Genomic DNA, 22,942 nt, shown 5'->3' with positions numbered 1-22,942 from the left:
GCAGTTGTTCTCATCTTATTATATGCTGTCAGCTGTTTGAAATTCTTAAGGGTCTTTTTTCATAATGTATTTTATTCAGCAGCAAAGGAGTTGGATATGTAGTTGCAGATGAGAACCTTGAATGAAGAGCAGGTCGAAGAAAGTATTTCCCAATAAAAATTGTAGCAAAATTGCTGAATAAAGGAAGGGGGTGATGAATAAAAGATAAAGCAGATCAGAAAGATCCCTGAATGGAATCAGCAGCAGAGGAAAGGAAGCCTGGGGCAATCAGGTCTTCTTTTCGTTAGTTAGGCTCACTTATGTAAACAGATGCCGGTGGCTGTTCTGTGGCATGGGGGATCCTAATGGTGGCCAAGTGAGGCAGAACCATGCAGAAGGTTTTTGAATATTTGACAGTGAGGAAAAACTGCTTCTAAACATGCGACTGCCTCCAATAATTGCAACAGTTGCATTTATGAGGGATTGTGAGGAAGACCATCTAGCATTTATCTCTAACTTTCTTTTAAAAGTGCTTAATTGTAGGCCACTGTAATAGAGGTTAAGATGAAATATTTTAGCCGAATCAACAGTCTGGTTTTAAGATGATCTATATCTCCTAACGGATGTGTTTCATGAGAATATGGGACTAACTTGCTGGTGCACAAGCAAAGCATCACAAACCACAACGTTTGGCATGGTGCCATCATGATAGTCCTATTATTTCAGTATAGGAACGAGACATGCCAGTGCAAATATATTGCAGACATGCAGTATATTCTTCAGATGGAGAATCAAAGAGGAATCCAACAGGAAAAGTTGCCAAGGGACTATATAGCTCGGGGAGGTTTTAGGAGCATATTAAATAAGTATGTAGGAAATGTCGCATAAAATCAGATGAGGAAAAAGCAATGGAGGGAAAGGACACAGAAGGGAAATGAAGAGAGTTCAAAGCTAAATTGATATATGCCCGAGAGAGAGAGAGAGAGAGAGAGAGAGAGAGAGAGAGAGAGAGAGAGAGAGAGAGAGGCCATCTGGCAAAAAATGCACATATCTGCTTTTTGGGAAAAAGACAAAATATTAACTGGCTCCAGCAAAAATGAAGGAAGATGATATTCATATGAAAATGAAAAACACAATAAAACAAACACGAAATAGCATTGGCTCATGGAAGCATCAAAGCAAAATCAAGTACACTAACTGTAAGTACCAAGTTAAATCTAAGCCAAATATTTACCACCAATTTTCATGTGAAGCTATTTTAAAGGATGAGGTGATGTTTAAAATGCTGATGTATTCACAGCGAATGTCTTCAGTAAGTAAATCAACATGGGCAACAACATTTGTTTGTAATTCAGCATTTACTACTCATGAATTTGTAATGTTCTGTCCGCTCCCTGTAGTTGGTTGCTATTTTTGTCACATCAGAAGAGGCAATTGCTGCATTTATTTCTTAATAAATGGTATCTTTATTATATAGGGTATTGGAAATGTTCAGAAAAGACCACAACCCAAGCCTAACTGAATTCCTCCATGCCAATGCAGTGGTGCCAGCATGGGCTACATGCATACTGCAGAGGAATTTGGGCTGCCGGAGGTTTCCTCAGGGTAAAGGGTTATTTGTGCCTTTGCACTGGAGAAAGCCCCAGCAGCTGCAATGGGTCAACTCAGACGTGCACCAGCAATCAGGCCTGGGAAAGGAGTTTGGATATGGGATATGGCACACACCAGTGCAGCCTGTTCCACCACCACCACCACCATGGTTCTGCTCCACCCACCCCTACCTCTATTGCTGCCCTTCCCCCACCCCATTCCTTTCCCTTCTCACCCTTCCCTTGCCCCTGATCTGAACTTACCTGCTCTAGTGAGCATTCCTCTGCACACTGGTGCAGGCTCTGGCCTTCCTGCTGGTGCTGCTAGAAGGTGTGCTGTCGCAAAGCTCTTTAGGGCACATTTGCAACAGCATGCGCTGGTGACATGCACACTCCACTGGCACACGTAAGGAAAAGGACAGGGCCATAACTCAGTTATTCTTGCAATGGCACCATATGACAGGTGAATATTATTATGACCACCACAGGGAGGATAGACTGAGGTAAGTGAAAAGACCATCACCAACAGCCAATCAGGTGAGAAGCAAGTATTTCCCACCTGGCCCCAGGCAACAAGCTAATCTCAGATTAGCCCAAGGGTGGAAGAAGTGGGTACAGTATCACCAATTCCAGGAGGCAAGCAAAGCAGAGGAGAATAAATGCTGAGGTAAGCTCTCCTCTTGAACTGCAGTGTGGCCACAGTTTCTAGGATCATCCATTGTGATGGGAAGATTTAGAGTAATTTTAACCCAAACCTCTGCATCTATTGCTAAGCAATGTCATCAAAGCAGATAAGACAAAAGAATGGGGGAGAAAAAAAGTGAAGTCAACTCACAATAACCAGGACAATACCTTGACGGTGCAAATCTGAAATCAAGTAAGCATAAAACAAAATGTGATTTTGACTTGTGGAGAGTGTGATGACTAAAATCCAATGGGATAATAGCAGAAGCAGAGAAACTTCCACATGCACAAAGGGAATCCCCAATTTATGTCAATTCCCTCTTTCTGCTTCATTCCCCAAAGTGACATTTCACTGTTTTCTAGAGGGTCTCCGGAAGGCTTAGGAGAGGCTGTTTGAGAAGTGAACAGGCTGTGGCAGGAGAGGGGAAATGAATGAGTGGAATTCCACTCGTAGCTCACCTCTGGGAAAACTGTGGGGAATTTTTTTCTGCATGTGTTTATATCCATATCACCATTTCAGAAGATAGATTTGCAATATATAACCCAACTACCTTGTAACGTACCTGTAGAGTAGATCAGTCCTAGGTAAAATTGTCACTCGCTTCAGATAATTATATTTATAATTGGAATAGGATTCTTGAAGGACCTTATGTTTCAGAACACATAGTTATCAAATGTTAAATTTCCACAATATGAAGAATGGTTTAAAGAAAACTCTATTGTTGAGATAATAAATTCATCAATTTTTTAGGGGCTATTTTGGATAAAAACTTATTATCATATAAATTACCCTCCTCTGAAATGTGCTAATAGCCAAACTGATTTCTCAGACCTGAGTTTCTCCTATGTAAAAAGTCAGTTGAAAGCATCGTGGGGCTAGTGAATGGATTTTCCTTGGGAAATTTGAGCAGGAGTTTGATTAGACACCAGGAGATGAGATAGCAGATTGGACCCAGCCTGATTAGCCAGGAATCTAAGAACACAGGCCTACCAATTTGAGGGTCAGAAAACTCTTTTTTCCCCAAAATGTATGGTGGTTTTGTATGACTGTGGTTCTAATTCCAAAAATGGCATCAGTTTTGCCCGACCATGTCTCGTTTTGGAGATACAGCATATCTTCATTAATGATGTTCAAGCAGCTTCCTCTTGAAGAAGCCATGGCGTAGGCTTCCTCATGAGGAAGCTGCTTGAACCATTCATTAATGTAGATATGCCATATGTCCAAAACTTAGACGTGGTATGGCAAAACCGATGACATTTTTGGGAATCAGTGCCCCAGATATACCCAGGAATAGGTCTAACTTTTCTTACATTCCATCAATGCCTAGTACTCTCTGAAGGACACAAATCACAAATCTTATTTGTTAATCTAAAACGTTGACTGCTAATAGCATTTATATTTAGGTCTATGACAATGCCATAGTTTAATCATAAAGCACCTACTTTGCATGTGGAAGGTCCATCTCTGGCAGCATTTCCTATAGGGCTGGGAAAGTCCCTTGTTTGAAAATCACAGATGGCTACTGCTGCCAGCCATTGCAGACAGTATTGGTCCAGGTAGACCAATGATCTCATTTATTATAAGGTAACTTCCTGTGCTAGTGCTCATGTCTGACAGCTACACTCAGTGCACTGTTGCCGACATCCCATGTTTATATATATAGTCAGTGCTGATGTATGAATATGCTCTGAGGCAATTAGGCATTTGGAAAGCTATTCAAGTTTTGTGGACACAAGGTCCTTACAAGCACTCATTTTCTGCTCATTCTGTAGCTGGCATTTTCATTTTAAATTGCTAAGGAAAGCACTGGGCCCAAGCAGTGAAAATATGGTTCACTGAATGTTTATTGACAATCTATGCACACAGCATGTTAAAATCTCTCAGAGAAGATCAGTGTCTGATGCAGAAATATCCAAACCACCCAACAGATTGCCAGCACTGTCAGCTTTGACAGTGCTGGGAGATCATCTTTTTGGAAGGGATAGTGAACTGATCCCAAGTCCTTTCTTCTTTCCTCATTTCAACAGGGTAGAGAGGAGAAGGACACAGATTCATTCCAACCCACCACCACTAGTAACTACATTTTTTTTTTAAATTTGTACTCTTGAATTAATAGTCTTCAGCCCCCAAATGATAAAGCATTAAAAAAATAAAACATCAATAATGTGATTGAAATGGATAAGGCTGATAAATTCTTCTCCAACTGTGCGTGCATGCGTGTGTGCGTGCGTGCGTGCGTGTGAGTGAGAGAGAGAGAGAGAGAGAGAGAGAGAGAGAGAGAGAGAGAGAGAGAGAGAGAGAGAGAGAGAGAGAGCTGGGAAAGCATTTACAACAAACTCTTCACCCCTTTTTCAAATGGAATTAAATCTTTTAATAAATTAATGTGTAATACCAGCTATTTGCTGCTGACTACAACAGAGGGAGAGGTAGGACCTGCCATCCACCAGGCAAATTGTCCATTGGCCCCTCCTCTCCAAGAACAGTGTCCTTCAGCAACTACTGTATTTCCACCAGGCTTCAGCAAAGGGAGAGGCAAGACAGTGAGTCCCCCACTGTTGGTCTGCTAAGGATCAGTATGATACTGTAACTAAGCCTGAGAACGTGAACATCAAATAATCACATATCCATCTTCTGTTCACCTCTGCTGTCACTCTTCCTCCCCTTACCCTGTGACTTTTTTAAAGACTGTGAGCCCTTTGGGGAATAAAGGAATGCCTTCTCACTCCTTTGTTTTGTAGTCTGCATTGAGTATATTTATTTAAAAGATACACCCACTGTTACAAACACATACACATGGGACAAATTAGTTAACCTATTTTTGCCCAGCCAATAGGTGTAAATATTTGGACCCTATTGCATATATGCAGCATTAGCAGAAATAAGAAACTAATTCCCACTATTGGTGCAGATGCCAACGCTGACAGAGCCATCAAATGGTGGGGAGGGGGCAATCAATAGGCCTGCCAGAGGCAAGTAAAAATATTTTCTGCTTACCTCTGCATAGTGCCTATGGTGGCCTATGAGTCTCCTTGGATCCACACTGCCCTGGGTCCCTTTGGGGAGAAGGGCGGGATAAAAATAAAGTTTATTATTAAGTTTATTATCTATGTAGCTAGCATAAGTTCAAGGAAAGAAAGGGAACGAAGTGGGATGAAAAATTGAGGACAGGATCCGGCTTCCACTTTTGCTACTGAGATCCACCCCCTCTGGCCTGCACTTTGCCCACTACCCTTGCCCTTTCTGCCCCAGAATGCCCATGATTCCGCCCCTGCCTCCAACTTACTAGGGTTGGCGGAGCTTCCCAGAGCTACTGCCTCATGATCCACACCACCCTCCATTTGCATCAGATGCTTTGCAACACATGACAGCAGCCCACGACACCATAAAGAGCCTTGTGCTGCCAGAATATGAATTCTAGCAGTTTGAGGCCTTAATTAGGACTGGGGCCATAATTAGCACTTTAATTAATTATATTATTTATATCGGTCAATGCCACATTATCAGCAGAAAATAGCTGACCAATTGTAAACTGCTATCTTAGTTTCATTGGTTATGAAATCCTGCTTAGCCTCATGTACATCAATAGTTTTAAATAAATGAAAATTATCGTCATCTATGGCAGCCTGATTTTTGAATCTTTGTTCCAATGTAAGTCCTACTATCAGACTTACTCCCTAGTAAATGAGCTAAAGATTGCAGCATCATTTTTCATACTGAAAATAAATTACAGTAAACAAAGTGGCACAATCAATTGCAACTGAAAATTACACTTAAGGTTGAATGTGATATCATTTAGATGGCGGCACTCAATGTTCTTCAGGAAGACTAATTTGATATGCCATTTCACATTTTGTCCAGAGATTGCATGGAAGCGGATAATTCCCTGCTTTTATAACATAACCTATGTTTGTCAAACATTAAAAACAATATGCATTTTGTTGAACTTACTCTAATTTCTGAATACTCAGAACCATCCATTGTATTTTATTTATTGTATTGCATTGATTGTAAGCCACCTTGGGCATCTTACAGCCCAAGGTGTACATCTATCATCTGACAGTGTACCAGAACTCATGTCCTTATGACACTGCAAAATGTGACATGCTATTGCGGCTACCCGACCACTGCTGGAAATGGCAAGTGGTGCCGGCCACATTGCAACAGTGTTCTTGGATCCCAAGGTGCTGGTAATTCAACCATGAGGGTTGACAGGGGGAGGGGATGAACCAAGCATTTTGGGAGTGGAATCAGGGGCAGGGAGGGGGTGGATCTGGTGGCAGTGGTGCATGCCAGACCATATTCCCCGTTTTTAAAACATCCCCACTCCTTTTCCCTCCACATACACCACCAAAATAGGTCCAAGGAGACCCACAGGCAGACTGAGGGCTTACATGAAGGCAAGTAGAAAGTGTTTTTTACTTACCTTCCATTTGTCTTCAAATCAATTCACTCCCCCCCCCCCCACATACCCCTTTGGTTGTTGCATGCCACAGCATGGTGGGGGATAGGATGGGGCTCTCAGTTTCTAAGAGGAATGGCATCATTTACATCTTTTAAATAAACAAACCACAGAACAAAATATATATTTGGTCAAACTGCAGAAAGTAGTGAAAATATCTATAGCAAACAAAGCTATCTGCACTAGGTAGTATCTAGAGTTACTTACTCCAGAGGAAGTGGTTTTTTTTTCACTTTGGAGGAGGGTACTGTTGTTCTGGAGGAAGAGTCCTTGCTCCAGAGGAAAACATACTCTGAATGTAACTGCATGAATCTAAATATAAAGAAAAATTGTTCTAAGATGGCAATGCAATGGAATTATACAACACTGTAGAAAAAAAACAAAGCGAAGAAATTAACCCTTCTTGTACACTGAAGTATACCTTGGACTTGCAGTGTACCATAGGGTCTATGAAACGTTAAAATGCTTTTTCTCACCATGACAATCTTTGCTCTGATTTCCATAGGGAATTGTAAGCAGTTGAACATTCCAGCAGGTATACTGGTGTCCTCCTGGACTGAATCTAGATTGTACTTTTGTTTATTTTCTTCTGCAAGGATACTTAATCCAAACACCCAAACAACATTGTCAGAGGACTGTGAGAAAAAAAAATTGGAGGAGTGCTAACTCTTCACAGAAATGCATTTAGCTTGAATGCACACTGTCAATTCTAGGATGAGTTCCAAAACCCAACACTGAAAATATCTTGTTAGCCAATTAAATCATTTGGAACAAAAAGTTAAGAGAGAAAGAAAGAAAGAAAAATTAGTGGTTCTTGAAAAGTAGTAATTTAAAGATGCCATCTTTTTATGGCTCTGCTTTGCTTGAAGGAGTCCCTTATTCCCCTTCTCCCTCCTCCTTAGCATTGCTGCATACTAAGTAGACACTGTGATGGGGAAGAGATTGCCTTTTGCATATAAACTCTAGGAAGCTCTTAAATCCTGGGAGGATTAGATGTATGAATGCAAACACACCTTTCAAAGGATACTGGTTATTCTTTCGCTAAATCAATTTTCCTATAAAGAGGAATAGGCTTGTGAGGGTATTAAATGGGCTCACAAGACAGGAGACTACAAACTAGAAAATGTGGTCAGCTGTTTTTTTGGGGTGGGGTGTGTGTGTGTGTGTGTGTGTGTGTGTGTGTGTGTGTGTGTGTGTGTGTTTCCCTCCTCCTTCCTGGAAAAAGAGAAATGGGAAAATCAGACAGATACAAAAATGTCTCTAGCACTTTGTGGAACATGGTTCCACATCAGAGCCTGTGCGCAAAACGTGAGTCAAAGACTGAAGTTGTGAGAGAGATGCTTCTTGCTAAGCACCAGAGGAGAATGACCACTGTTTTCAGGTTGCTTGCTTTGTGAGCCATCGAGTGGAGCTACCTAGGATGATTATTTCTCATCACCACCTCTGTCTTTACAACCTAAACTATCCCATTGGGCAGAGTAAGAAAGAAAAGAAAATTGCTGCGAACAGTTCAGATATGGAAGATAATCGTGAAATGCAGCCTCTATGAGAGACTTGGGTGCTATAAAGTTGCAGGTGGCCACAAAGTATCATTTTCTACCAAGTATTTTCCTCTGATGTTTTCCTAGCAAGACTATGTATTTTTCCCAGCCCTGCCAGAAAACATTTCGTGGGAGCATCCTGGGTTGGAGAAGGGCAACTTTACCACATTTCATTATACAGTAATTGAAAATTGAGGAGAGTAGGTGGGTATAGACTCTGTCACGCACACATAGAGGAAGTCTAGGTCAAGGGAGTAAGATGGGAGGGAGGATGAGCTATCTCATTACCAAAGCAGCAAGCAAAAGGAGAAGGAAACCACGCGCCAGCCTTGCACGATTTGATCCCTAAGGTTCCCTGGGAAATTTCTCCTAGTCAAGGGAAGGTGATAATGTTGCAGTTTCTCCATCGCTCAGCATACTATTTCAGCACAAGGGACAGAACTATTCAGCCTCGCAGCTTCTGTCTCTGAAGAGTGCTGCCTAGATCAAATCACGTTTTCAGCACCACGGACAGAGATTCACCAACCTGAGTGACAAGCATGGAGCTCACTGATCTTGCCGTTCAACCTTGGACTTCAGACATCTAGAGGGGAAAGGATCCCATGCCTTTTGTGCTAAATGTAAGTTATTGAATCTGGGGGCTTTTTTTCTATGAGAAAAGGGTATGTGCCTTTCAAAAATTTGTCGATTAGTCTCAGTCATTCAGCTCTTAATTATGTTCTAAGAATCACTGTTGATGCCTTTTAAAAGAGCACATTCTTTGTCATAAAAGAATCTGATGCTCTCTTTGTCTGAATCAAACCGTTCTAACTTTGTGTAGACTGATGGTGTAGATTTATGCATAATGCAACAAAAAGTGATCCTTCTTATCCATGTCTGGTAACGTATGTGAGCCACTGACTGGCTGTTACTTTTAAAATAAAATAATAACAGGTACATTGGATGAAGGAGAGGGTGTGTAGTTCTATCCCTTGTCTTAAAGGTTTGGTAAAGTGCTATTCCTTGGGTCTTATTTTATTGATATTTTTTTCAAGTTTGAGAAATGTAATCATAATCTAGTTAACTAGTAAAAATCAAGGTGTGTTTTGCAGAAGTGTCTAGTCTTCATCCTGATTATTCAGAATATTTAAAGAATTTGCTCTGTGCCTGAATTATGCCAAAATTATGCTGCCATCTGCTGGACAAAAGTAATTTATGTGGCTACTATCACAAGTAATATGTTTGATTAACAGATATCTATATGTTATATATAATCCTGATAGTTTACAAAAGTGTGTTACACAAATACACTTATTTTCAAAAGTGGTTGCATCCAGACTGCAACTTTTATAGATTTAGAATTACTTTCAGGAAGTATTAGTATAGACGATCAACTAATGCTGATTACTTGGAAGAAAGGAATTTTTGCATTACTGTTCACATTATAGGAGAAATGCTACATTCCACCCCTTCCCCCCAAAAGTCACATTATCACTGCACACTTACTTTACTATGTATTTGAAGAAGTACTTTGTATTGTGTATTGGGGTTCTTTTCTGTTTTGAGCTGCAGATGTTAAAAGAGAACACTGAAAGCTTTTGAGGAAATAAGGTTCAAAAATGTCAAAATTTTTAAATAATTTCTACAATGGAATTCTTATATAAAGCTTTAATCTCAACAAGTTTCTTAAAACCTTTGATATACTTTGTAGCTATGAAAACAACAACAAAAACTTGATGAAACAAGTGGTGTGGGCAAGAAACCTGGAACTATTAATTGTTCCAATGGACTTCAAAGAAAAGAGAATACAGTACATTGCAGGTTTACTCAGAAGTAAGTCCCACTGTGTTCAGTGGAGATTATGTCCATGTAAGTGTACATAGGATTGCACTATGAAATCATGAAATGTTTATAATAAAACAGCAAGATTTTTAAATAATTATTCAAGACCTGATTTTACAATGGCTTTGGATGTAACTTTCAGTATAGTGTATAGAAATCTTATCTTATGTAGGACATTCATGCAAGCTCCCTTGAAATTAATGGAGTTTGCACAGTAACAGAATGGATGCTTACGTTATATGCTTACATTGCAATTCAAGCAGAATTATGAAGGCCTATAGCCAAGTGAAATGTATTCTGGGAAATTTTATGGTTGCTATTAATTAGTTAATAGCAGTAAATGTCAGAATGCTTCAGGTACAGATTACATCTCATATGAGCACTAGACAGATGAGATAGCACATGAATATAATGCTCTACTACTAGTCGGCATAATTTTTAACGTACTCTGAATCTCTATCACATGGTTTTTGAATGCAATGAAAATCATAAAAGCTTTTGTTAGTGTTTATGAAGGATATTTACTATAGTTGTAACACAAAGGAGAATGCACAAATTTGCTTCTCAGCTAACATCAGCTAGTTGCAGTGAGTAACAAAGCTTTAGTTATTTAATGATGGATGAGAATACTATATGTCAGGAAGATGGAGGCCGGCCAAGAGGAACTCTAAGATGGATTGAGATATGGATCAATGGGGTTTCTAGTAGTAGGAACAAAATAGATTAATTTGTGAGTGTTATACCATTCCTATGAATAGTCCTGTAAAGTCAATAAATATGAAGTGATTGTATATTTTCTATTGGCCTTGCCACAGAGCTCTGTCATTCAGAATCCCACTCAGCAAATTCTTAGAGTTTTGTTGACAGATTTGCCTTCACATGGGCTAAAGATAGTCATGGTAGACAAGTTTGAATAGTATTATCTTTTTATGTTCTTCCTAAAGAACTGAGGACTGATAACTGCAGAGGTTAACGTAGAATCTGCATTACTTAAATAGGTATGCCTTGGAAATTACTGAGGTGTTGTTCCCAAACTCAGACTTCCAATATCTGAGTGTGTTGGTCCAATCCTAATGAGCCAGTAAACCAGCAGAACATATATTGCGCTGTTGCACGCTGTCATATGCTGTAAAGCACTTTGCGACAGCACTTCTAGCTGGCGTGTGGTGGGAAGGCCAAAGCCTCCCTGCATGCACTGGTGGTTGCAGAGATGCCCGACCAGGTAGGTCCGGTGTAGGGGTTGGAAGAGGGTGGGGGAGGGCTCGAGGGGCTGAAGAAGAGAAGGGATAGGGGTATCAGGTTTGGGAGGTGGTGTGATTTGCAGTGCCTGTGCGCACTGTATCCTTTCCTCCTTCCTGGGACCAATTTGCTTTCATCGATCAATCCGGACTTGCACCACCAATATAGCTGGTGCAGTTGACCCATAGCAGCTACTATGGACAAATAGCAGCTACTAAAGGACAAATGTCCCTTTACCCCAAGGAGACCTCCAGCAGCCAAAATTCCCCCGCAGAATACGCATAGCCTGAAATGGTGCTGTTGCATACTGCACAGGAATTGCTAGGATTGGACTGTGTGTGTGCCTGAAATTGCATGCATGCATTCTGTAGATTTAATTGCTGTTTCCCTTCAATAGTCATTTACAGTGCAATCCTAGTTTGTGCTGGAACAGGCAGGCTGACAGGCCTGCACTGTATCCAGCGCAAGTTGGGGACTAACTGTGGGCCAGCCTGGGGCAAAGGGAAATAATTCCCCTTATCCTGGGTAACACTGTAGTAGCCCCAATGGAACTACTCAGATCTGCACCACCTATAGAGGTGGCACAAATCTGAGCAGACCGAAGCTGCCCCAGATTGCCCAGGAATGGGGCTAGGATCTGCCAGATCCTGGCCCCGCCTCCTGCTCTCCGCCTGCCCACAGACCCGTCAACTGCCCACCCTCCCCCCACCCCAAAACACCTCCTCCCCACACACCTGCCTTGCAAAGGCCAGCACAAACTCACCCGTCCTGGGGCCCGTGGCGGTGGGAAGGCCCACACACATCTTTGTGCTGGCCTTCCCAACTCAAAAAGAGGCGCAAACAGGGGACTTGTGCCAGCCCAAGGACTCTTTAGAATTGTGCCCTCAGTGTCATAACTGAAAAAGGAGGTTTTGAGGGTGTGTGATAAAGGGTTGAAACATCTTGATTGCCTTTCAAGTCTCTAGAATTCTTGGAGACCTTACTTGTTCCCCTCTCTTCATATCATGGCCAACCATCACACTCAAGCAAATTGCTCTGTCTATCTGTCTGTCTGTAAGATATCTATCTGTTTCTGAGATAATTGCCTTTGCCCAGTTGTGTCTCTAAGAACACAAAATGGGCCCGGCAGGATCAGCCCAAAGGTCCATCTAATCCAGCATCCTGTTTCCCAAAGTGACCAATCAGTATTACTAGCATCTGAACAGCATTGAGGTTCTACTAAGAGGAGTCATAGTTGTGCAGCTGTACTCTTAAAGGAATGACATTGGTGCTAACTGGCAATTTTTTGTGAGCCTGCTTCTCCTAAGAAGGTACAAGTCTTAGAAACATAATAGAAACCTCCAGCAGAACTGAAACATAACTGTCTGGAATGCAAAGTATTGCACCCACAGTGGCATAAGTAGTTCAAACCCCAAATCTCTTTTTTGTTTTTCTTTTACATTATGAGAAATCCTTCCACGATTAGTTTTCTCTTTTAATCTCTGGTGCCAGAAAGCTGCCACTTTGGGGCAGGGGAAAAAAAAAAGAAAAAACCTGTTAAGAGTGTATTTCCTGCTGTGTAATAATCTGAAGGCAGAGAAGAAAAAAGTATGATGAAAATGATACAGAGAAGATGAGTTTTCTGAGCTAGATATTAGTATAAATGTGACATTTTAAAAGAATGGAAAAGGATGTCAACTTTTTCACTATTTGAGAACAGTTCTACTAATGAAGAGTGAACACCCAAATGTTCACCAACTACATGGTCAGTAAACAGGAAGTTGATTGAATTAACATTTCTCATAGCCTGATCTTACATGACGCTATACCAGCAAATTAGAACAGTACACACTAACTGCTGCATCACTACAATCCATTGTGGCCACTTCCATGCCATTTCCACTTATAATATGAACTGGGAGCCCAATCCTGTTTCCCCCCACCCCCGCCAATGCAGTGGCACCAAAATGATTACTGCTGCATCCAGTGGTGGTGGGGCAATCCAGGAGGTCTCCACAGAGGTGTTTGAGGGTAAGGCTCCACAGTGCCTGGTGTAGGTCTGCCTGGACCCATGCCATGGGTTCAGGTCTGGGCAGGGGATTAGAATTTGGCAGCTACTGCTGCTGCCGAACCTGCCCCTTCCTGGACCCACTTCACCCATTCCTTATCCTCTTGGTGCCCCATTCCAACCATCCCACCTCCCCCACCATCTTACCTGGATCAGCAAGTGGTCCTGGAGTTGCTGGCACCAGCAGGAAGGCTCTGACCAACCCCACCACAGGATGCTGAGAAGTGTGTTGCCGGAAGTCCTTTTACGACTAGTGCTGACTGTTTTACAACAGACAGCACCAGCAGAACAGGCATATCAGTAGGTATAAGATTGGGCCCTGGGTCAACCACCCTTGATTGTGGTCCATATTATCATTAAAGCTATTAGTGTCCAGCATCACCATAATTTGAAAAGCCCTGGATAATATATTTTTTAATAGTTTGGAATTTCTCAAACATAACTATGGTTTCATTGGTTCACAGGTTGGAATGAATGGTCCAGGCACATTGGACAAGTGCAGAATGCCACTGTGGGCTTTCTGTGTTGATGCCATTGCACTTCCCTTGAGGATTAGTTTCACCTAGCCAATTTTGTCTACTGGGGGATATCTGACAAAGATATCTGTTAAAGATGCAATGTGTCACTAGCTAACTTTGCACATCTCTTTTGACTCCCTCCCCCCAAATTACATCATTCTCCTTTCCCCCATCATCCTGGCATAGAGTGCAGAGGCAGAGTAATCCATTTCTGCCAAACTGGATACGTTTTCCTGTCAACTATCTTATTTCACCTGTTATTCTTGCAGTTTGGGCACGCCCAAAACTCATAATGGGAAATGGATTTCTAAAACTACTTTCGTGGCTAAGCTGATAGAATTGGTTAGCCAAAGAGCCATGAATAGAAGGAGAACATGTGTTACCTCTTCCATGAAGAATGCTAGTTCCGTGCTAGTGCAGACACTAGTGAAAGACATCTCATAGTGCAGTGCTATAATCTACTTGGGGTTGCATTGCAGTGTGACTGACAGCCCAATTCTATCCCTTTTCAGGTCATAGCATGCAGTGCCACTGATATAGTGAGTGCTGCATGTTATAGTGGGGGGGGGGAACCAGATGACCAGGGAGAGGTAAGTAAAAACTCTGGTGTACTATGAAATAGTGTTGTGCAAACTGTCGCACAATCACAGTAACTTCTTTTGGAATTTGTGGCCAGTTTTCTCAGGTAGTGCTATTTCACAAAGTTGGAATTCTCTGTTCTTTGAGTAAAAGAAGCTTCCTGCTAGTGGAAGGCTACCCCTGGATGCAAGCCATAGTTTAGTCAAAGTCTAAGGAAGCTCAAATAACAAATTGATAAACAAACTGTATATAATAGACATTAACATTCCCAGATAAGCACGGTCCAATCTAGAAGAATGTTTTAGAGGTGTAAGGGCCCAATCCTATCCAACATTCCAGCACTGGTGCAGCCTCAATGTAGTCCTGAGGGAAAAAATATTCCCTTACAATGAAGAGGCCTCTGTGAATACTGCCTCCCACTGCAGGATGCCATGGCAAGGCTGCATCGGCGCTGGAAAGTTGAATAGAATTTGGACCCAAGAAAGATCAAGGCAGCTATGCGGCAACCTTTAACACATCCCTTTTTTCCCTTTCCAAACCTTTCTCCTTCCTTTTCCTCATTGTTGTTTATTCTAACTCCATGCTTCACAAATATGCTTCAGTCTATCCTGATTAGCAAGGTATAGATACGTATATATGTGAGGACGAGATACAGTAGTTTGAATCCAGTTTTAAGAATTAGAATTGTTGTTTCACTCTATTTCCAATTTAAAAACCAATACAAGTAAGAAGATCAGGATTAGGCATGAAAGCAAAAATCCTTAGACCAGTCATGCATACTTTAGTCCCAGTGAAATGAAATTGCTAAAGGAAGGAGTGGGAGACTTAAACATGGAGACTAATAAAGTACCTGTACAAGTAATAGATTGTCAGCCCAATCCTATCCACACTTTCCTGGGAGCAAGCCCCATTGACTCTCATGGAACTTAATTCTGAGTGGACATGCATAGGATTGGACTCTGTATCTGCATGCATGCACATGTTTTGTATGTGTATATTTGTACTCACAGACTATGCTGCAAGGGAATGGAATGAACGTGATAGGAAGGGCATTAAATGGAGATTTAAAAAAGACACTTAGGCCCAAATCCTAACCAACTTTCTAGCACTGACATAGCTGTGCCAATGGGGCATGTGCTGCATCCTGCAGTTGGGGGGGGGGGGGCAGTCACAGAAGTCTCCTCAAGGTAAGGGAATGTTTGTTCCCTTATCTCAGAGCTGCATTGCCCTTACGTTGGTGCTGGAAAATTGGAAAATCTATGAGCACAATCCTAAATTCCACTTAAACCGGTTCAAGAGCCAGCTTCTGGGTGTCATGTATGTGCTGTAAAGCATGTTTGTGCCATCGCAGGAGTCAGGGAGGCTGGCGCAAGGATACATGCCAGCTTCTCCAAATCCAGCCCTGGTAAAAGTAAGTTCACACTTACCATGCCACAAGCATGGGGGGTTTGGGGATGGTGGGGGGAGGGCATTTCATGGGTGTTCCAGGATGGGGGAGGGAGAGCGGTGGACAGACTGGTGAACAAACCAGCATCAACACCCCCCCCCCCCCAGGAGGGGGGTGGGACTGGCTTCTGGCACTAAGGACAGATCCTAACCTTGGATCTGTGCAAGTGATTTAGCTGGCACAAATCCGAGTAGCCCCATTGAGGTGACTGGGGCATTACTTGGGGTAAAGGGACATCCCCCTGCTCTGAGTTGTGCCAGGTCCACCTCCAACCCTGCACTGGATACAGTGCAGACCAGCTGGCCTTCCTGTTCCAGGGCAGGTTAGGATTGGACTGTTGATTTATTAAGCAAAGTGGGTTTTAAATAAAACCTTGTTTTAAACCTTGATTATATTTATGTTCTGTGGTCAAATATTGTAATAGAATGTTACTTTCTTAGGGTGGGAAATGGTAGCTTTCAGCATTTATTATTAGTGGAATGTATGGTGGAGTCTCTCTGTATGGGAGCTCCTTGCTGTTGAATGCCTTTTCATCCTAAAGTCAGAATGCGCTCTATGGTTTTAGTGCTCAGTTCAGCGAGGGAGACGTGTATACATAGCTCACATGGATGCATATCACGATTGTCATTCCATCCCCACTGAATGGAACTGATGTGATGTGAAACCCTCTCTGATTATTCCAATCACATGCAACAAGACATGACTAGAGCAGGATTGGGAGTTTACTGTTAACCAAAATATTGTTCTCCAGTGCTAGGAAGTGTCAACACATGATTCCTAGAAAAGTCCCTTATCTTAATTGCCATGTTTGATGAGATGGTTCACTAGCTGCCTTTGTAAAATATGCAAATACAGTGTCATTTAAATGCAAAGCATCATTAAACAAAAATGTTAAGATAAGTGCAATCAAGTCTCAATTAGATTTTTTAAGAGAATGCATCACACTCACTCTGTACGTATGATTAGTTCCCAAACCAGAAGAGCAAACAACAACAACAGCATATGGAACTCTGGCTATTGGGTTTTTGCACTCTTATCTAACAGTCCAATCCTATTGGCTTGAGCCACCAGAGAGTAAGGGAAAAGGGTCTAGGGAATGGAATCAGGATCTAGCATGTGCTGGTGCCACTGAGATTCACCCCTCCCCTGTTCCACCTTTGCCCACTCCCAGCCACCCTCTATCCTCAGCCACCCCCTATCACCGGCTTACCTTTGCGACTGGAGGTAGCCAGCAGGCTCCCAGCACCACCATCTTTTGTGGCAGTGGATCTGAAATGGCTATTGGTGGCATGCTATGCATGCCACTGTATGAACATTGATGACAGCAGAACTATGTTCCATTGTCATAAAGGGCAGCGCAATCCTAGTTAGGGATTGTGTGTCTGTGGACACTTTACCGGGAGTAATCCTCATTACCCCTAAATTGACACGCATAGGATTGCTCAGAGTAGTTACCGTATGCTCCTATGTATTGGTAAAATGTTTGTTTGGCAACCTTCAGTCTCGAAAGACTATGGTATAAGCCCACAGCACCTGGTATTCCTGGGCAGTCTCCCATCCAAATTTGACCCAGGCCTGACCTTGCTTCACTTCCGAGATCAGACAAGATCAAACATGTGCAAGGTAACAGTTGCTGCATGTATTGGTAAAACACCACATGAAAAGCATCTAGATGCTATCACAAGTACAATTATAGGTACAATTGCCTTTCTGTAGAGTGTTGTCAGTCAGCTTATGCCCATTTGTAATGTGATATAGAAGAGAACCAATAAGGTATTAATATAGGCCCAGGTGTGGCATCACTTCCGGAGCATCGTTTTGAGCTTGGCAGCAAGCTACATGATCATTAGTTACTTCACTGGTTAGTATTGTTCACAAAGGGTGAACAATATTGCATATTGGTGCAACTTTAAAACAAAATTTCTTCAGACAATTTCTCTGTGTTGCACTGTAAGCGTAGGAAAGAATTCAATAAACCAACATTTCTTTTACCTCCAACAGGAATTAAAATTAATTTGGATTTGTTCTGAAGAGAGTAGAAATTATCAGTACATCTAATGAAAACAATCCTATGCAAAAACAGCAGAGTAAGCCCATCACTAGGGATATAATTATTGTTTCAAGTTTGGAAACACATGCAGTCAGGCTGTGATAACAGGGAATAGAAAACTTGAATGTTGATACGCAGGCTAAGGTTCTTATTCTGTACAATACCAGTCTTTTCTCATCTGCTTTTTCTCCCACTGTTTCCCTGATCCCAGAAAAGCAACATAATCTGAAATTGTCCCTTTAACATAGTAGTTGCAAAGCATTTTATTCATGCTTCCCACCAGTAGAATGAACGCGTTTAGGAGCCATGTTGTTTAGAAGCTCCTCCATGAGTTCACGGTACTCATTGCTTGCTTTAATGAAATGTTGGCCAGCACTATGCCTAAAGGGCAGTTTCAGAATATGTTGCTGTTAAGGGAGCAGAAAAAAAAAAGGTTCTTCTCCCAGCATTAGGAGTCATATTCACACCCTTAACTTGATTTTCCATACAACCATGGCCTCTTGTACTATTCTCAACCGACAAACCTAAGCTGCCCGGGGAATAATCTAGTCTAGTGTGCTACCTCAAACATTTTTTTTTTTTTTCAAATTAATCATTCACCAGTGGTGTACCCAGAGCTTCTGGCGGCCAGGACAATGCCTGATGACATGATGCGTCATGACGTCATCAGGGCACTCGCACTCCAGCCAGCCCTCACCCCACCACCATATCTTCCATGGCCCATCACTCTGTTGATGGTGGCACTATTCCCCCCCCCCCCATAGCTCCCCTCTGAAGGTAAACACATAACTTACCAGTGAGGTCCTCCCTGAAAGCCACTATAACAAAGCACCTGCTCAGATTAAAAATTTGACACTAGAAAAGTCCACACCCACAGTTAAAAGTCAGAGATATGGGGGGGAGAGTGAGGAAAGACCCTAATCTGCAAGGTCCAACAACCCACTCCCAAACCACCTCCCCTGTCCAATCCAGTCCTGATAGCAGTACACCAAAACATTCCCCACCCTTCTCTCACAGAGGTGCAACCTCAGCCTCCTTCCTGCTCCCCTCTTTCACAGGGGCAGCCCTACTCATCTCTTACTCCAGCATCAGGACTTGAATATAAGACAAAAGGGGAGGGGCCACCAACCCATAATATTCCCCAAAAGGTGCAGACCAGGCCAAGAACAGGGCAGCATTGGACACAAGTAATAGAATGCTAGCTGCGCCCTCCGTGGTTCTTCCATCAGGCTGCTATAGTGTCTCTTACTGGTGCCTAAGATGTTATTCTATCATCCCCAGCAGACGATCACATAGGAGGAGGGGAGATATTACTGCTGCTCTACTCAGCACTTGTCAGCTTGCAGTTCCACTCTCAAGCTTAACGCTAACCTGATGTCTTCTGACATCCCCTCACAGATGCCTCACACTTGTGCAGCTAGACGCTACACAAGGGGAAAGGGTGTCGGGCTGTCACTGCTGGTCTGAAGCAGTCTGAGGTCACAGTCCACAGCAATGAATCTTCCAGGCTCCTAGGTCTCGATCCCCTAGGCAAAGAGACACGGGCAAAGAGCCATTTGGCTCTTGCCCTTTGGCTCGTGCCTCTGGCAAGCCAGAGGCTCCCTACAGGCTCATCTGAAGGGAAGGAGCAATGGGGCCTTCAGAGCTGGTTCTGCTTCCCAGCACAGGTGTTCCCAAGATCGTGCTAGAAAAACCAGCAGCGGCCCTCCCCAGCCCCATGCCCGGGACAAAAGCCCACGATGGCACCCCCCATGGGCTATTGCCACCCCCACATGAAAATATCCACCACCTACTCATCTGAGACTCACAGAGCCTTGCATGACCCAGGACCACATCAGGGAAGCCTCTCTGAGGTTCCCCAATGCTATAAACTGTGCTTCTGGGAAACAGGAAGCACAGTTTCCGCCCCCGTCGGGAGCCTCAGAGAAGCTTCCGCGGGGTCCTAGCGCCTCACGCCTGGGGCTTTTGCCCCATCAGACCTTATGGTAGGTCCACAATGGAGAGAAACTGCACCTCAGTACAGGGATTTACAGTGTGGTGCAGTGTGCACAGAGCACGTGGGTCGTGAGTGCTTGTGCACCTCACACAGCAGCAATGCTTTTGGAATGACTCCGATGAAGCAGCTCTGCCTCACCTGCCACCCCCACCCCCACCTCAGTAGTACTTGCCTCTGGCATTCACACAAACTAATGCCAGAAGAAACCTGCTGAAAACAGAAACTGAAAGGATGCACACAGAGTGTTCAAGTTTGGAGGACTTGGAGGTACAGCTGGTGATAAATATTCTTCCATTCCAAAATGGCAATAGGTCAGTAATGTGAGAACTAGGAAGGTTCCCACTGCTGGGCATCTGATAAAACCTGTCCTTCTTTGCCTGCAATAACGTATGAGAAAAGCAGCTTGGGTTTCAATGGGCCACAGTTTATTACATACATACCTGTATGCGCAAAACTTACAGCGGCCCTGTGTATGCTCCACCATATACCTTCCTTTTTAGTGCAGGTTCCCTTAACTGGGGGAGGCTGACAGCTGCTGCGTGTTCCCCTTACAGTCATGCCCATCCTGGCTCTCAGCTGACACTTGTCCTCTACAACTGCAGCTTATCAACACCAAGCTCTCCAAGGAAGATCTGGATTGCATTTGTCCACCCCCTTCCCAAACCAAGCATCCTTTGAGGTTGATCTTACAATTCATGGAAAAGGGGTTCCCTCTTGGGATTTGAACTGCCCCTCTCACCACCCCCCCTTCTTCAGGATGCACAGTAATCTCTAAGCCTGGTCTAAGCCCCTGCTGAAGCGGAAGTGGAGCGCAATCGCTCTGCATCCACTTTCCCTGATGTGGGGAGCCCTGCCAGAAGTCGCACCGGGCTCCCTGCACCCCGGGGAGGCTGCAGGAGGCTTGGGTAAGTGCACCCAAGCCCCTGCAGCCCCCTGAGCGGCGCAGTCCTGGGGATTGCACTGCTGCCTTCCCCCTGCCTCTAGGCTGCCTCTGCCCCTTAAGGTGGCAGAGACCAGGGCCCTCAGGCTGGGGCGTCACGATGCCCCAGTTTGAATAGCACTGAGCTAGTGGAAAGATCATTCTAATCTCTCTTTAAGAACCGTTAGAACCACTCCTGACAAAGAGTTACAAAACTCAAAATTCACTGGCTTTTAAATGACCTTCTTTGCTGCTTGAGGTCTTCTCCCCCTTTTGTGTTTTCATTTATCGAAGGCTGCAATCCTATACCCAATTTCCTGGCCCTACTGAACTGAATGTGACCTACTTCTGAGTAGACATGGATAGGCTTGTACTGTAAATCATCTTTAGCACTAAATGAACATGCATCTAACATAATGCTTCAGAAATCCCTATGGATTCTCTGACAAGGAAATCCTTCTCATAGGGAATGCTTTGCTATCTTTGGTTTTAAAAAGGGGCATGGTATCTCTGCCACAGGTCTGTTCTGAATATATGTTCAAATTCAGGAATCAATTATAGAGATTAATGACTTCAGGGATGTAATATGGCTTATAAATTACTCTTACATTTCCAGTTTTCAAACAATATATTTCAAAGCTGCTGAGAATCTGGAAAAGAATGTCATCATAAATTATTGAATCTGTACCCTTCTTTTGCCAGTATTTGATTGCTCTGGAATTATTCCAAGTAGTATAGAATTATTGATGGTGCCATTTATCATGCTGAATTCCACTTTCTATTCCTCTTTGTAGATGGTCGGCAACATGCAAATATTGTTTTTGACTGTGCTCTGAATCAAACTGCAAACTCCCCAAAGGCTTTCTATAATTAAGGCCCCAATCTGACATACGCCCCAAACGCCCTGCATACGCAAAAATTATATTCCAGCAGCACATGATGCATTCCAGCAGTGTGAAATCTGGGTTACTGTCGCACACGACCAGGATGCTGTTGCAAATGGCAAACAGTGTGGTGCATGTGGCAGCAATTTGGGGAGGCTCTGCTGGCCCAGTAAGTTGTCAATGGGACTAGGTAGTAGGTATTTTACCAGACTGTACATGACTGTAAAAGATAACAGTTTTAAAACACATTTTTGACATAAAATTAAAATATTTTGTTTGCGTTTTCAAGTCGCCATCAACACTGTTTTTGGCCGTACCCCCTGTAATCCAGTTATTTGGTTTTGGAAAAGGCCTTATGGTTAAAATTTGGATCCTGTATACTGTATCCTGTACTGATGGTTTTGTATATTTGGATCCTGTACACTGTACAGATGGTTGGGATTTATAAAGGAGTTTCAGGTAGAAGGGTTATTGGAACATTTATGGTAATGTTTATCAGTGTTTCTACCACAGCTGCGAAAGAAATTAATGGCCCAATCCTATTCAACAGAAGTGCAGAAACACACGTTCTGCTGGCACAGGCTGCCACAAAGCAGCTGTAAAGTGCTTTGTGGAAGTGCAAGCAGCTGGTGCGCTGGCAAGAAGGCCAGAGCAAGGGGAGGAACGGGGTGAGGGCAGAGGAATGGGAACAGGGTGGAGTGGGCAAGTTCAGTGGCTGCAGTGCACTTCGAATCGAATCCCAAACCTCTTCCCAGACCTGGTCCACCTGCACGAATCAACTCGGATGCTGCCACAGGTTCAAGCTGACTCATAACAACTGCTGGAGCTTATCCTGGGGCAAGGGGACAAATGCCCCCTTACTCTGAGGAGATCTCCAGCAGCCCAACTTACCCACAGGATGCAGCAGAGGCTGTGCCCATGCCACTGAATCACTGCGTGGAGAGCTAGGTGGGACTGGGCTGTAGTTCTACTAAGAAATAGGCAGGTCTGGGGAAACCAACAATGTTTATTTTCTCCAATTGGCATCATTTTGCAGTCTGCAGGCCAGTATATTAACAACTGAGCACAAACTCTTAAAACATGCTATGTTACAAGGTGTAGACTGATTTTGAAAAGCCTTCATAATTTAAAAACAATGGACAGAATCTGGCCAAATTTAGGCACACTGAAGTCCTTTTAGTTTCAGTGG

The 22,942-nt window shown here is 43.1% G+C and overlaps 1 protein-coding gene across 1 annotated transcript in view; it reads right to left on the bottom strand.

Moving 5' to 3' along the window:
• The window catches only part of SMAD5 (SMAD family member 5), a 337,601-nt gene that overhangs the window by 46,812 nt on the left and 267,847 nt on the right, over positions 1 to 22,942 (bottom strand). The window lies entirely within an intron of this gene.

This window comes from Tiliqua scincoides, chromosome 2 (assembly GCF_035046505.1).
Source record: "Tiliqua scincoides isolate rTilSci1 chromosome 2, rTilSci1.hap2, whole genome shotgun sequence".
NCBI classification, from domain to species: domain Eukaryota; kingdom Metazoa; phylum Chordata; class Lepidosauria; order Squamata; family Scincidae; genus Tiliqua; species Tiliqua scincoides.
The sequence above is the reverse complement of the archived record's forward strand: the minus strand, read 5'-3'. Positions and strand labels throughout refer to the sequence as shown.